This window comes from Phasianus colchicus, chromosome 5, assembly GCF_987193195.1.
Source record: "Phasianus colchicus chromosome 5, bPhaCol1.hap1.1, whole genome shotgun sequence".
Lineage (NCBI taxonomy): Eukaryota > Metazoa > Chordata > Aves > Galliformes > Phasianidae > Phasianus > Phasianus colchicus.
Window position 1 is genome coordinate 35,329,053 of NC_143440.1, and position 13,385 is coordinate 35,342,437.

Below are 13,385 nucleotides of genomic sequence, written 5' to 3' on the forward strand. Positions count from 1 at the left end.
TCCTCCAATAATTATGTTAAGTAAATAGTTTAACAAAAGGTTATAATTGCACTAAAATGAAATACATTGCTAACAATGTCACAGAGTAACCCATATTAAATTAATTAATACCTTGTTCCCCCTAAACTTCTCCTTGCTTGAACTGTAAAATAATTAAGCCCTTTAAAATACAGCATTTTAATGGTCTTGTTTCTATTTCAACATAGTCACTTTCAAATAGAGGGGGTCCTTTGGAAATATGTGGTTCAACAGAATTGATGGACAGCATAAAACACAATGACAAAGAACCAATTTGGAGATGACACTAATTGAAAAGGAGATGCTATGTCGCAGGTAAAGCAGCCTGCTTTCTGCAGGATCACTTACTTGCCACATGACGCAGATCCCATCTTTCTAATCAGAAAAGACTAATACCTGATTGCCTCCCTACTTTTTCCTTATCTCAATTCCATACGAGCAAATCCTAATGAGCCAGCTCTGCTGATACCTATCAAGCTTCCAGCAGAACATTACTTCAGACTTTTTATTAGGAGGGATAGTTATATCTAGCAGACATACACGAGGAGGCTACAGTACAGTAGGTGTAATCATCCCCAGATAAATCAGAAGAGTGGTCTTCAAGAGCTTATGGTGTGATTTTTACAAGTACTTGAAGGATATATTCTAACACATGACATATTGTTCATTTTGCTTTCTTCTTCTAATTATGAAGAAATAAGATTTCTTTAAGATGATGTAGAAGTGAATTGTTTCAGAGGGAGAAGTGGGGGACTGTCTACAGAAAGGGAACTACCTTCAAGATAACCCTTGTTCATCCCCCCAGCCCTGTACAAGACAACAAGAATCAAGGAGGAAGAAAGTAGCCCCAGTGCCTCAAGCAAAGAAGCTACATGCCTAGGCCAATGCTCCCTTTTACTTCACCAAAGCTAACTCTTTACCATCCACCTCCACAGTTCACAACTCGTTAAAGATACCTCAACTTACTACTTATTTTAAACCACTTGTCTCCCTTAGGGCTTGTAAACCTGCTGTTGAAATGCTCTATTTACCTTACAAGCTTGTGAAACACAACAAAAGAGTTGCAGACTGAGTGCTAAGTAACTACACACAAAAAGACATGTCCTGGGTCCCTTTCCACACAAATGAGACAGCTCCATTTACACTACCTCCTCATTTATAAGTAGCCACTTCTCCACAACATTAGTTTCTATTGCTCAGGCTCAGTCTTCCCAAGTACCACAGCTTAAAGCTTCTACCTCACGTACAAGACAAGCTACCACTTACTAAACACATGTATTTTTCACATAATATCTAACTGCTATTGGCTTCCAATTATTCTAAGAATGTTATGCGATTAGAACAGAAAGCATGTGAAAGAATAATACAGATTTTCACTGCGTGACACAAGAGGGAAAGTAAGAAGCTTTTTCTTCCCCCCTTTATGTATACAATTTCACTAAAATACACCTGAATACAGAAGCTTTCATGCTTGCTTATATGTTCTACACCTTCTACTCAAATGACAAACACATTTGAAATGATTACACATCATCACATTCAATCCAAAATAACATAAGAAAAATAAAAAAAGACAACAACTTACTGTTAGGTGTTTATCTTCAGGATATCCTTACGCACAGTAATTTTTCTCTTCAACGTAGACAGAAAGAATTCTCCAAGAGAAGAAAGGCATTTGAGCCACAAATCCTCTGTTTGGGGTAGTGAAAAAGAAAAGCAATCAGTCACACTGTAGAAAGGCTAACAGAACAAACACTTTAAAAAAAAAAAAAAAAAAAAAAAAAAAAAAGCCTCAGCTGAAGTAAATTACTAGAGGTACATTTCTGTCAATCTCTATCAGCTGAGGATGTGTATCCCGACACCTGGAGTCTGCAGCCTCTTGTGCTAGGCAAAAATCAGCTACCTAGGCAGATGCTTGGGTGTGCAAACTGGAATTAGAAATGGGGAATAAATTCTAAGCACATCGTTCTCCATTGCTGTATATATAAAATAAGTCTGTTATGCTCTATAGTGTGATTTTTAGTCCTGCTTTAGGTGTACAGTGTGAGAGAGACAGCCCAGCATCAGGGCAAGTGTGTTTCCACAGTCTTGGTTCACTGACTACCTAAGAGAATTGATTAGGGGGGATTTTATATTTCCGCATCCTGAACACTTCCATTTCCTTCTGCAAGAAAACAGAACAAGTGATGGAACAGTGCAGGCACTCACAATTTGTCTGCGGCACGGGCAGGATATTCCAAAACTAGCAAAGCTAGCAACAAAGCCTCAGTCCCCCACAAGCAGGCTGCGTAGTTCAGAGCAGAGAGCTGATGAAAGAGCTCAAGGACTAGAGGCCCAGGTGCTACTGATGAGGATCCATGTGGCCCACCTGGACCGCTGCTCCATCTGGCTCTGTCAGAAATCAGTTTGTCCTAATGATCTGAGAACTATAGGAAGTAGTAGTTTTCAGGATTCTTGCCAGTAATTCATTTTATCTTTTACTTTCTAACTCTTACCAATGCAGAAGAAATGTAATGACACATCACACTCTAATATTTTGTAAATTATATCTAATTTCTGCGGTACGATTTTGTAACCCAAGAGTTTCTTAGTAACGTTTCCCAAATTCTCAAGTATCACTATTTTCTGCAGACCACATAATAACATGATGGCAGAATGTTCTGAAAATCTACACATATATGTATGTCTGTGTCTTGCACTGCCAAGCCTCGTAGCTGTTGGGCAAAGTTTGGCAGACAGAGGGCTCTGGGGTTAGTTAAAAAGGACATTTGCATATAGCTCTGTATTTATAAAAAGAAGAAAAGTGCCACTGGATTTTACCTTTGGAAAAAAAAAGGTATACAAATTTTTATATAAGCTGAGAAATTTAAACATTTTTCTCTCAAGTTAAAAGACAGATTAGAGTTTGATTTCTAGTCATACAAACTATTTTTATACTTATAATGACCTTTTTATGCACATGTTCAGATTTTTTCTAATGATAGACTGTGCCTGTCTATGCTGCCTAGATTTGTGAAGTCTGAATTTGAACAAGAATTATTCTATTTCCCTATTCAGTTATCCCCAGGCTGATTTTCACTGCTCAGTGATAGATCTGCCTTGCTTCAGGCTAAAGGTAACTTGAAATGCAGTGGGCAGTCTGGGTTTGACTGCATATAGATACACATATAGTCACCTCCATTCAGGAGGAAAAACAAGAAAAAAGAAGTGAGCACAACTAGGGAGATATACCACAAGTACAGCAAAGTAAGGTAAATTATGATGCTGAAATTCAGAGTCTACTGAATCACGATCATGATCACATCTGAGCTACATTAAAGTCAGTTTGCCTTACGTGACCAAAAACTCCAGACCTCTGCTGAACCATTCCTACAGGACTCTGTAGCTTTATTCCAAGGGCTCTTGAGAGTCAGCAATTTCATTTGTTACAAAAATAAAATATTTTAAACCAATACACATAATCGTATCACTTGAGCAAATTGTCCCAGAACTCAAAAAGCATTCCTGATTGCCAATGCTCCTTTGTGAGGTAAATCCTTATGGAGGAATCACTTTTTTTTTCCTCTTAAAAGTTACCAGTTTCTGCCATTTAATCACTATTCACACAAAAATCCCTTCTCTCCCCTATTTTATTTTTCCTTTCTACTATTCAATTGCTTCAAAACTCTGAAAAGTATGTCATCTCCATCTTTGCTTCTAAAGGATCTTGTGGGCTTCTTATCAACTCCACTGAATTATACTTCTCAACATTACCAAGGCCTCCTTATCTCAATCAAGTCCTTCCTAGCACTTAGGCATATCTCTCACCTTTTTTTTTCCTTCTGGCTTTACGTGCTCATTTGTTTCCTGAGGTCTGAAATACTTTTCCTCATCTTGTCTTACTCTTTCAAATCATTAGTTTATTTCAAAATCTTGACCCTTTCTATAAAAGGTCTTACTGAAAAACACCTCAGCTTCAAGGTATTTAAGGGATTTCACCAGAACTAAATAATTGAATGAGAAATAGAAAATTTATTTTCATTCTCATAATATGAAGCAGCTGGAATGTAAAGGTAGTCACTATATGTCAGTTGCATATTAAATGATGCTTTGCATTCAGCACGGCCCAAGGGCTGAGATGTAACCATGACATTCTACTGAACCATTTCCCAGTTTAGCCTGAAATCTTGAAGGTGCATACTCTGCTACTCACTTTATCCTAACATTTCTGAGTTGAAAGTTAAAAAGGTGATTTATAAATTGAGGCTAATTTTTATACCCTTGCTCAGGGTGATGATAATCCTTACTTCATTAAATATCTCCAAGTCCAGTTCTAGAGGAAATTTCTCACACAAACAGAATAATGAGAGTAGAATTTAGCTATTAGCTATTTACAAGCGCATTTCAAATACAGTATATAAAGGAGATGGGAAAGAAAGAAACTATAAATGTCTAACAGATAGATGAGGGTTATATACACATCTGTATATTCTAGAACATTAATAGCAATAACATTTCTTGTCTAGCTCGTCTTGGAAGCCAGTCAGTCATAACCTCACATTATACTTGATCTAAAAATAAAAAAGCACTGCAGCAACTATTTTGATATCCACACCGATACACACTCAGCCTTACAGCATAAGGACCAAATTTTTTATCAGCATCTTGACTTTACTCAACTTATTTCACAAATTATCCCATTATTCCCTGGCCAAATCCTATAAGGTTTTGTTATTCCCATGGCACTTGATCAGAGCAGCAGGTGTTCAGAGGAAGGAAAATACATCCATGTGTAGGCCAGCACCCATCAAATACAAAGTCTACTTTTTTAATCCCTAGTATCAGTTTCTGAGTGCTCTATAAATATCATGAAGAGAATACAGCTGTTTCAGATCCAACAGAGTAGGTGTGAGCAATCTGAGGCCAATATAGAGACACAGGAATTTCCCTCTACACAGACAACAGGCTGCTTTGATGAGCATGTTTTCAGCGAGCTAGCAAATCTGACTATAAAGGCAGTATCCAAATGCTGTTACTTGACAAGCCAGGATTAACAAAAAATGAGAGGAACCCACCAATGCGAGCACAAGGAGGATATGTCATTTCTCTGAATCCATGAGCTGGATGCACCTGTGAAAGACCACAACTACAGCAGATAAAGGGTAGACAGTAGACGAAATGTTTTCATGGTAGCAAAATGATTCAGGAGAGTCTCAAATTGAAGTTTTGAGAATGAATACGGTTGTGGACCAAAACAGAAGATACAGTCACACAAAAGGGCTGTGGAACAGGGAAAGGAGTTGGAAATTATGGCTGTTCTTCATTTACAACAGAGCAATGCAGACAACATCTTCATATTAAATTACTGAGTTTGCAGGGAAAAAATAAGAAGACTATATATGCTTTAATATCCAGAATTAAATTAGATACTTCATCCTCTGTTTCTTTAGGGCCTGTGCTTTTAATTTGTACAGCAGTTTCTAAATCTGTCTAGCCATTTGTGTTGGAGGGTGCACATTGCTTACTAAGAGCCCACTCAAACAGAGAATTCAAGTTTCCTGCTCCCATAGACCTTTGCAAGCTTTCTATTACCATCCAAAATAGAATATCCATAATTATTTCTAATTTTAATACTATGTAAGTTCTCTGTCATGTGAAACTTTAGACATGCAAGATACAAACCCCAGCTCAAGAGAATATTTCAAAACACAGACTCAGTTAATAAAAAAGTGACTCAATGAGTATACCAAAAAAGAAAATAAAAAACAGAACTTCTTTCTTTCTACTCAATTTTCTGATTCAGAAACAGAAAAAAAAGCCACTGATGTGAGAAAAAACCATTCAGCTGAGATCTTAAGTATTTTAAACACACCAAAAAACTTGTATTATTTTTTACAGACATCTGCTTTATTTGTGTACTCAATTCAGAAGTGAATTCTGTGGGAATTTTTGGCATAATATCCTCAACTGATCATTTTTTATCTCAGATTTCTGATTTTACATGAGAATATGCAATCGGCACAAACAATCCAGTACACAAATATGGAAAAGTGTAGTTCACATAAGATAAGTATAGAATTATTAATTAGGAAATATACTGCAAAGCATTCTCCAACCAAAAAAAAGCCAACAGTCAACCAACCTTTGCAATTTAGTGAGTCAGTGTGAGGGAAGGACCACCTTTTCAGTTCCCCTGATCAGTGTCAAGAAGCTTATTGCCTTCAGCAGGATTAGATCAAAACCATACTTGAAAAAGTGTTAATGACAGCAGAGCCTATCTTACCTCTGGACTGCTGGCACAGGACCACACCACATTGGCTTCAGCTGCTCTCCCACCTCCGGCTGTGTGGTGCTGCTCTTCCGCTGCAGCTTCCCCCCCTTCAGTTGTGCCACAACAACTGTTTGTGGGAGCACAGCGTAAGGCCAATCACTGAAAATAACCCTTTTGGAAAATTATTTTTAACCTGGATCACTTCAGATCATGTCAGCATGGCCTCTTAAACCATTGTGTGTGGGTGGTAGTGAACAGTAGTACAGGACAACAAACTGCCAGCAGCATGTTAGGGGAAAACACAGCATCCTTTAATCTTGCTTCGCCCCTAAAGGCAGAGTATTGTGAAACTATATCCTTATCTAACAATTATGTGTAAAATACATGATACAGAGTGAATGCAGGTCTTTCTGTCAAACTCAATTAGAAAAATGACATTTCAATATGCTTAAAAGCTGTAAAAATACTTTTCCTTTCTGCATCCCTGAAGCTGAATATACACACAGAGAAGATATTTTGTAATTTTAGGTAATCATTCTCCTCACTTTCTCTGTCCTCTCGGTGCAATTCACTGAATCAGACATCTAAATAGTAAGTCAAACCCAACTGGGTTTCAGGAGCATTCATGAGAGGAATCTCTCCTAAGACACTCTTTGCATGGCAGCTATCAACAGCAGAAGCACTTCCTTCCAGTGCTAGCAACACAGTAACTTCAAGACCATTTTTCTAATAATAAGCAGCAGTGCCTGAATTAAAGAAAGGAAACAGCAGTACATTTACGATAAGAGTTAGAAATGCATACATATATAGACAGAAAAGAAGCCCCTTTCATTTAGGAACAAAGAGGCATAGCTCGTAAAAATAGGAAAGTGAAGCTCTACTTGAGATTTTTTGATGTACATCCACCCACAGAGACTGAAGAAGTGTGCATGCACTTGCGTAAATATATATGCATTGAATAAACACTGAAGAAGGGAGATAAAACATTTTCCTAAGGAGCTCTCTCCTCTATTACTTGACAAATGAGTGCTATTCCTCTTTCTCAGAAGCAATTCCCTTCCCCAGACTCCTGGGAAATAGATGCCACGAGGAGTTACTTTTAATAAACAGAGTTTCGTAGGCCAGGGAACAGCACTGGAGCAAAACCCTTATCCTAGGAGCAGATTTTCTTTCATCTCTTCCATGCATTTTTCGATAGTCATAAGGCCTCTGAGTGTCTGTTTGAAGAATGACAGGCTGCAAAAACCAGCAGCAAGAACAAGTAGTTCAAATGGTGTTTCTGTACCCAAACAGAATACCAGGATTAGCTACTATAATTTCTGATTTTACATTATTTGTAAAGTTGCTTTCACAACTCACCCTCTGAGACTGATGTGTGATTGACATTCCAGCCATCAACAATTTGGGATGTTTTTTTTTTAATCCTGACTCATTGCCATGTAGCTAAAAAACTAACAGTATTACATTTCAGTTAAGCCAATAAATACTGACCACATCTGCCTACTCCTTTTCGTTACTCCTGGTTGGACAAAAGTCTCAAGGCAGTTCAGGAGAGCAGAGTAAGTTCAACATTTCAAATGATAAATAGATGCAGATGAAAGAATAAATACATCCTATGCACTCACTCGTCTTTTATTTCCCTCTGTATCTCACTTGTCATCTTTTTTCAACAGCATATTCTCTGCCTTTTTTCTGTTCTCTCTTCACAAGGTAGTTCACTGTTTTTCTTTCCAATCTCTTGGTAACGTCTTGTTACCACAGCAATATCAGACATAAAAAACTGTATCTGCAACCAAATGGGGTTCTGGCAAAATTTTATGGTAACTAATCTATAATGCTAATATTTTCAAAAATTTGTTTGCCTCTGTTTTCATTGCATGCTGTTTGGTCTGCTATCCTTGAAATTAATACATTGAAACCCTTCTGATAATCCATTAAATATTTACTCTTATAGTTTCCAGAGTTTATAAATTCATCTATATATGATGTATACAGTCATCTATATAAGTAGATTCAGAGATTTCTTAAACACCCTCACAAAAAAAAATGTGATGCATATGTATGCCTTTACATACTCTAATCTGCTGTTACATGTATATCATCTGAAGATCTGTAGATTCATCTTTCATTTCCCTGCCTGCTCCTTAACCCTCTATTATCTGATCTATTCATAGTATATGAAAACTGTCATCTGGATGATGCTAGACCACCACCCTGACTTCAGCTTTCAGTGCAACAGGTTATCTCACACATTGAGCTGCCTTTTCCACAGTGGTGTGTGGAAGCAGTATTTACAAAATGGAAATCCATGCTTTGCTTCTCACCAGTTCAGGAGCCAGCTTATTCATGCTAGTCCAGAACTCCAGGGTTACTTACAAGGGTGGTAGGAAACAACAGATGGTGTCATAGACCAGTAGCAGTACTTACTTATGGAGATATTCACCTTCTTCCTCTGTCAGGTATCAGCCACACTGGGTAGGGGTTCCCAAGTTAAAAGAAATATTGTTTTTCCCATTTTCACTGAAGCACATTTGAATAAGACTGTCGTATTATAAGTTCATCTTCTGTATTAACTGAAGAGATTGCCAGAGGTGATTAGATGACAAATTATCAGATAAACTTGCAGTCCAAAATAAGGTGGTGATGAATATTCCTTGGAAAATATTAGCCATTAATTCCATTTCAATCATCAAAACTACTATCTGCCAACAGTACGCATTCACATCACAACTAGCAAGATTTTATTTGACAGACTTTACAGAATTGGGCTTTTTTATTGCATTTGAAAGATGTGGCAAAACTTAAGAGCATGAGATAAACTACATAAATATTCTATTTTGTTCAACAGCATACAAAACATTCTCAGAAACAGCGATAGTGTCCTAAGTGAGAAAACTAGCTAACTGTGCATTACATACATACCTATGAAATCATCCCAGTTTGGATTCTTACTTTCTTATGACAGTTGAACTACAAGATTACAAACAAAATTAAATCAAGAATTTTAACTAAATTAACGGTTGGTCATTGTTAAATATAAACAAATCTTTAACAACGTAACTAACAATTATTCAAAACGAAAAGAAAGTGTTATCTTTAAGAATAAAGGACTAAACGAGAACTTGGCAAATGAGGGACAACTGTAGCACAACATATTTTTGGAGCTGAGGTTCTGAGGAGAGATTGTTTGTCGGGTTTTTTGGTTGTTTTTTTTTTTTTTTTTTTTTCATGTGGGCTTCTTTCTCCTGGAAGCATGGAAAAAAACAGTTACATGTGTCTTTGCATATGCCAGATGTGACAATGAGATCAAATCCCACTTTGGGGAAAGAATTGCTTCACAGAGTGTTTGATTTTAGAAGAGCAAAAACTCACTGTCTCCAAACTCTGCCAGATACGGATAAATGCTGGCATTAGTGTGACATTTCTGTTTGAAAGTTGGAATACAGTATTAATTCTAATAAACAGTCAAATCTACGACCCTTGCTAACAGAGCTGTGCTTACTGTCACGAACTTCAGAATGACTCACATAAAAATGACTGTGGGTCTTTTACTGACACTTTCATTTTCTACCTACCAGGGGGAAGGTTTTTTTTCTTATATTTGAGATATATTTCATCACCTTATGCATTATTAAAATCTTCTGATGAAGCAGAGCATTCACAGTGGTAGCTTTAATACATTTCATCAGTTCAGCTTACAGCATTTGCAAAATGATTAAACATTTCTTCAGAGATGTACCACAAAGTTAAATCGTAAATTTGGATATATATTTCTTGTGTTCTAATAACTTGTGTTTCAACAACAGCTCCCCTTAGAAAAACCTGTTTGTTTCTTTTTAAGTAGTATGTATGTTTCTATTTACCACAATAGTTTATTCTTTACGTTTCTGCCAGACTGGAGAGTGGCAACAAAACACCGTTTTCTCTCTTGTCGTCATGTAAATAACAATCTACAAATAAAATTATCCAAATTTTCTGCAATTACACTCTCTCAAATACAGAGAAGAAATGTTCAAGTGTGATCTGTTTCTTGGTGGTCTTTTTGAAACTGTTCTCCCTTGTTTTTTCATAAACATACATTACATAGATGCATTTATATTGGCCTTAAGTTCTACACATCAGATGATTTGTTTTTGGTCTATGCTGGCCTTAACCCAGGTCTTGTGGGCCTTACTAAGGTGAAAAAATGTTTATAAAACTGAGGAACGGACCTCCTACTAATGTTCTTTTAAGAAATTGTAGGCATTTGATTCCTTTCAAATCAGAAACACTAAAAAAGCACATTTTAAAAAATCCTTCTGGAAGACACTTAACTTGAATTTAGCAAATTAATGTTAATCAAACAGCTGTATTACAAATTAAAAGAGAATGTAAAGTCATCTTCTTTTGTAAAAGCTAGAAGAGTTTTATATTCAGAAAAAATAAAAACAATCTCAGCAAGAAACACTTGCAATAAATCAACTTCTAAGGAATGTAACAGCTCTTCGTGTGATATTGGGTGATATAAACAGAAAATCTGAACATGAAGTACCGTTCTTGGGAAGAAATTTGACAAAGCCACAATGCACTCACCTCGTTACAGGGAGATCAACTGCTACTAATAAAAGCAGATGTCTTGGCAAGCCAAATCCATGTAGAAAAACGTGGGACTGCCATGCTTGTTACAGACAGCTGAAAAACAAAAAGCAATTGGCTTTGTGGATGTTTGAGTTCCACAAGTGTTAACTACAGATTAATGTATTTGCATTGATTGTTAATCTCCTTGCTAACAATGCTTGGGTTTCCAAACTTATTCATAGTTGCCAGTGGCTTAGGGCTGGCATCAGCTAGAGACCAGGGCTCAGTCAAGAACCATGGTGCTGACACCTGCCCAGAAGACCACGCTCTCTCTCCATTTACCTTTCAAACATGGCTGATCAAAGCCTTTCTTTCCAATTTCACTCGCCAGCACAGAAGTAGAGTGGTTTCCCCAGCATCAGCACAGTGCTGACCTGCCTCGCAGATGGAGCACAAGTCCCAAATCACAAACCCTGCAGCCTCTGTCTGTGTGGGGACACACAGGAGAAGTTCAGGTTTTGACAGCAGGGCTCCAAGCTTGCTTCCAAAAGAAGAGTGAAGGGACATGCACCAGGGAACATTAAGCCTTCCTCAGGGACTGCTTACTGAGAAGTGTCCTACGTCCTTCACACTGCATCTATATTTTTCTCTCCATTGTACATTTGTTCTCCTTTCATATTCATAGTTACATGCCCCTTTTGACATACATAAAGCTTTGGACAATTTTTATGTTCATGCTAACACTCCACACTTTTGAAAAACACAGTATTCCTCACTGATTTCATTTTTCCACCTTGAGAAATACTGACTGCTTCCCACACGCTGAGTTTTTAAGCAGTACCTGTATTACTTTGGATTAGAGTCAGCTACTGCGCTAAGATATGTAAACAGTTCTTACTAAACACCACAGGTATGAGCAAATGTATGAAACTACAGAAACAGCTGAGGAACTTCAATTTTAATCAGAAGTGAGTTGTTCAGAAAACGAAACTGTAAAGAGATTTTCTGCAAAGTAAGCTTAAATCCAGTGAGAAGAATCAGATTGTCTGCCTTTCACTAAAAGTAGTATCTATAATTGAAAATACAAGTATGTCAAGATCAGATGTTTCATTTCAGAAAAAAACAGCTTTTTTAATTGACAGTTTCAAAATAAAATTATATATTTTCAACTCAAAATTATGTTTATTTTTTCATTAAATATTTGGTGTGGAAAAAAATAATTTGGGACCAAATGCAAATAAAACACTTCAAATTTTATTTCAGGTATGAACCAAGAATCCACCATTTACTCTAACTATAATACACTGATGTCAGAATTGTTACTATAAAAAGAAATTACATACCTCACAGTAGCACAAGTCATAATATATAGAAATAAATGTGTAATTCAGAGACTGCAAATACTGATCAAACTTGAGGTAATGAAAAAAGAACTTCAAATCCCACGCCACATTCACATTTGAAGAATGAAATGGTCCTCCTGCCAAGCTGGAAGACACAAGAAAATATTTCCTCTCTTTTGATATCATGATCTGAATAAGATTCTAAGAGCCAACATAGACAACAGTGTCAAAAGGGAAATAAATCTCAATGAAACCAGGAGGAATTAAAACAAAAATCTGAGAACAAAGCGTACAAAGTTTAAGGCCTTGAAATACTCCTTTAAAGGGCATGGGTTGAAAAGATATCGAGGTAAACATTGTCATAACCCATATTAAAATTAAGATATTCCCCAAATGTTCTGAACTCAACAGTCAGATTGTAGTCTGATGTACATTTAATTCCTGTGGCAACGGGTTATGGTAACACCTGATTCTAAGAACCTCCCTAATTTCTGCACTGCTTTTTATCTTCAGATATTTTATATTTCTTTCAAACTATTAATAGCTGACAGGAAAAAAAAAAAGTTTTCACTTTTTGTAAAAATGAAAATATGCATTCATCATTCAGTACGTCTTTTATCAAATAAAAGAGGCACTGTTTATTCTACCCTTCTCCGATTTTTTGGAGAAGAAAGTATTTCCTCTCTTTTGATTTTGTGGTCTGAACGAGTTTGTAAGACCCACTTACCAAGAGAGAATACAGTGTTAAAAGAAGGAGACAGAAACCTTTGAAAACAGAAAGGACTACCTCAGACATCTCTGGTGGCTCATGGCTACCACTCACTCAAACAAGTTTTAAAGAAATTAATTCTTTACTCCAACACTATACTGAATACTCTTAAAACAAGAAATCACTTCACTTAGTTAACCAAAAGTGGCACGAGTAGAAGCCAGTCTATCGTTTTCCTTCTTCTTGCAAAGTTTTGTTCTTTCCAAAGGAAGTCGCAGACTCCGACCTGCAGCAATGCATACGCTGCGCCACTCGGTCCTCACGTGCCCTTCTCAACAAAGAGCAGCCTCACAGACAGCAAACCAACATCTGTTAGCCCAGCACAACACTGATCACAGAGCGTACAACCTGGAAAGCCTGCAATATAGCTTTTCTATCAAACATTCCCCTGAAAAACAATGTTTTGCTGCCAAAGGCAGTCACGTATTTCAGCAACACAATCAGTCTG

At 36.9% G+C, this 13,385-nt stretch overlaps 1 long non-coding RNA gene across 1 annotated transcript in view; it reads right to left on the reverse strand.

Annotated features, from left to right (window-relative positions):
• Window positions 1-5,875: 5,875 nt before the first annotated feature.
• Window positions 5,876-13,385, reverse strand: part of LOC149917848 (uncharacterized) — a 35,863-nt gene continuing 28,353 nt past the window's right edge. Inside the window, exons 2-3 of the long non-coding RNA XR_016466951.1 lie at window positions 10,841-10,939; window positions 5,876-8,841 (exon numbers count right to left, since the gene is read on the reverse strand). This is a non-coding gene — a long non-coding RNA (uncharacterized LOC149917848). The remainder of the gene's footprint in view (window positions 8,842-10,840; window positions 10,940-13,385) is intronic.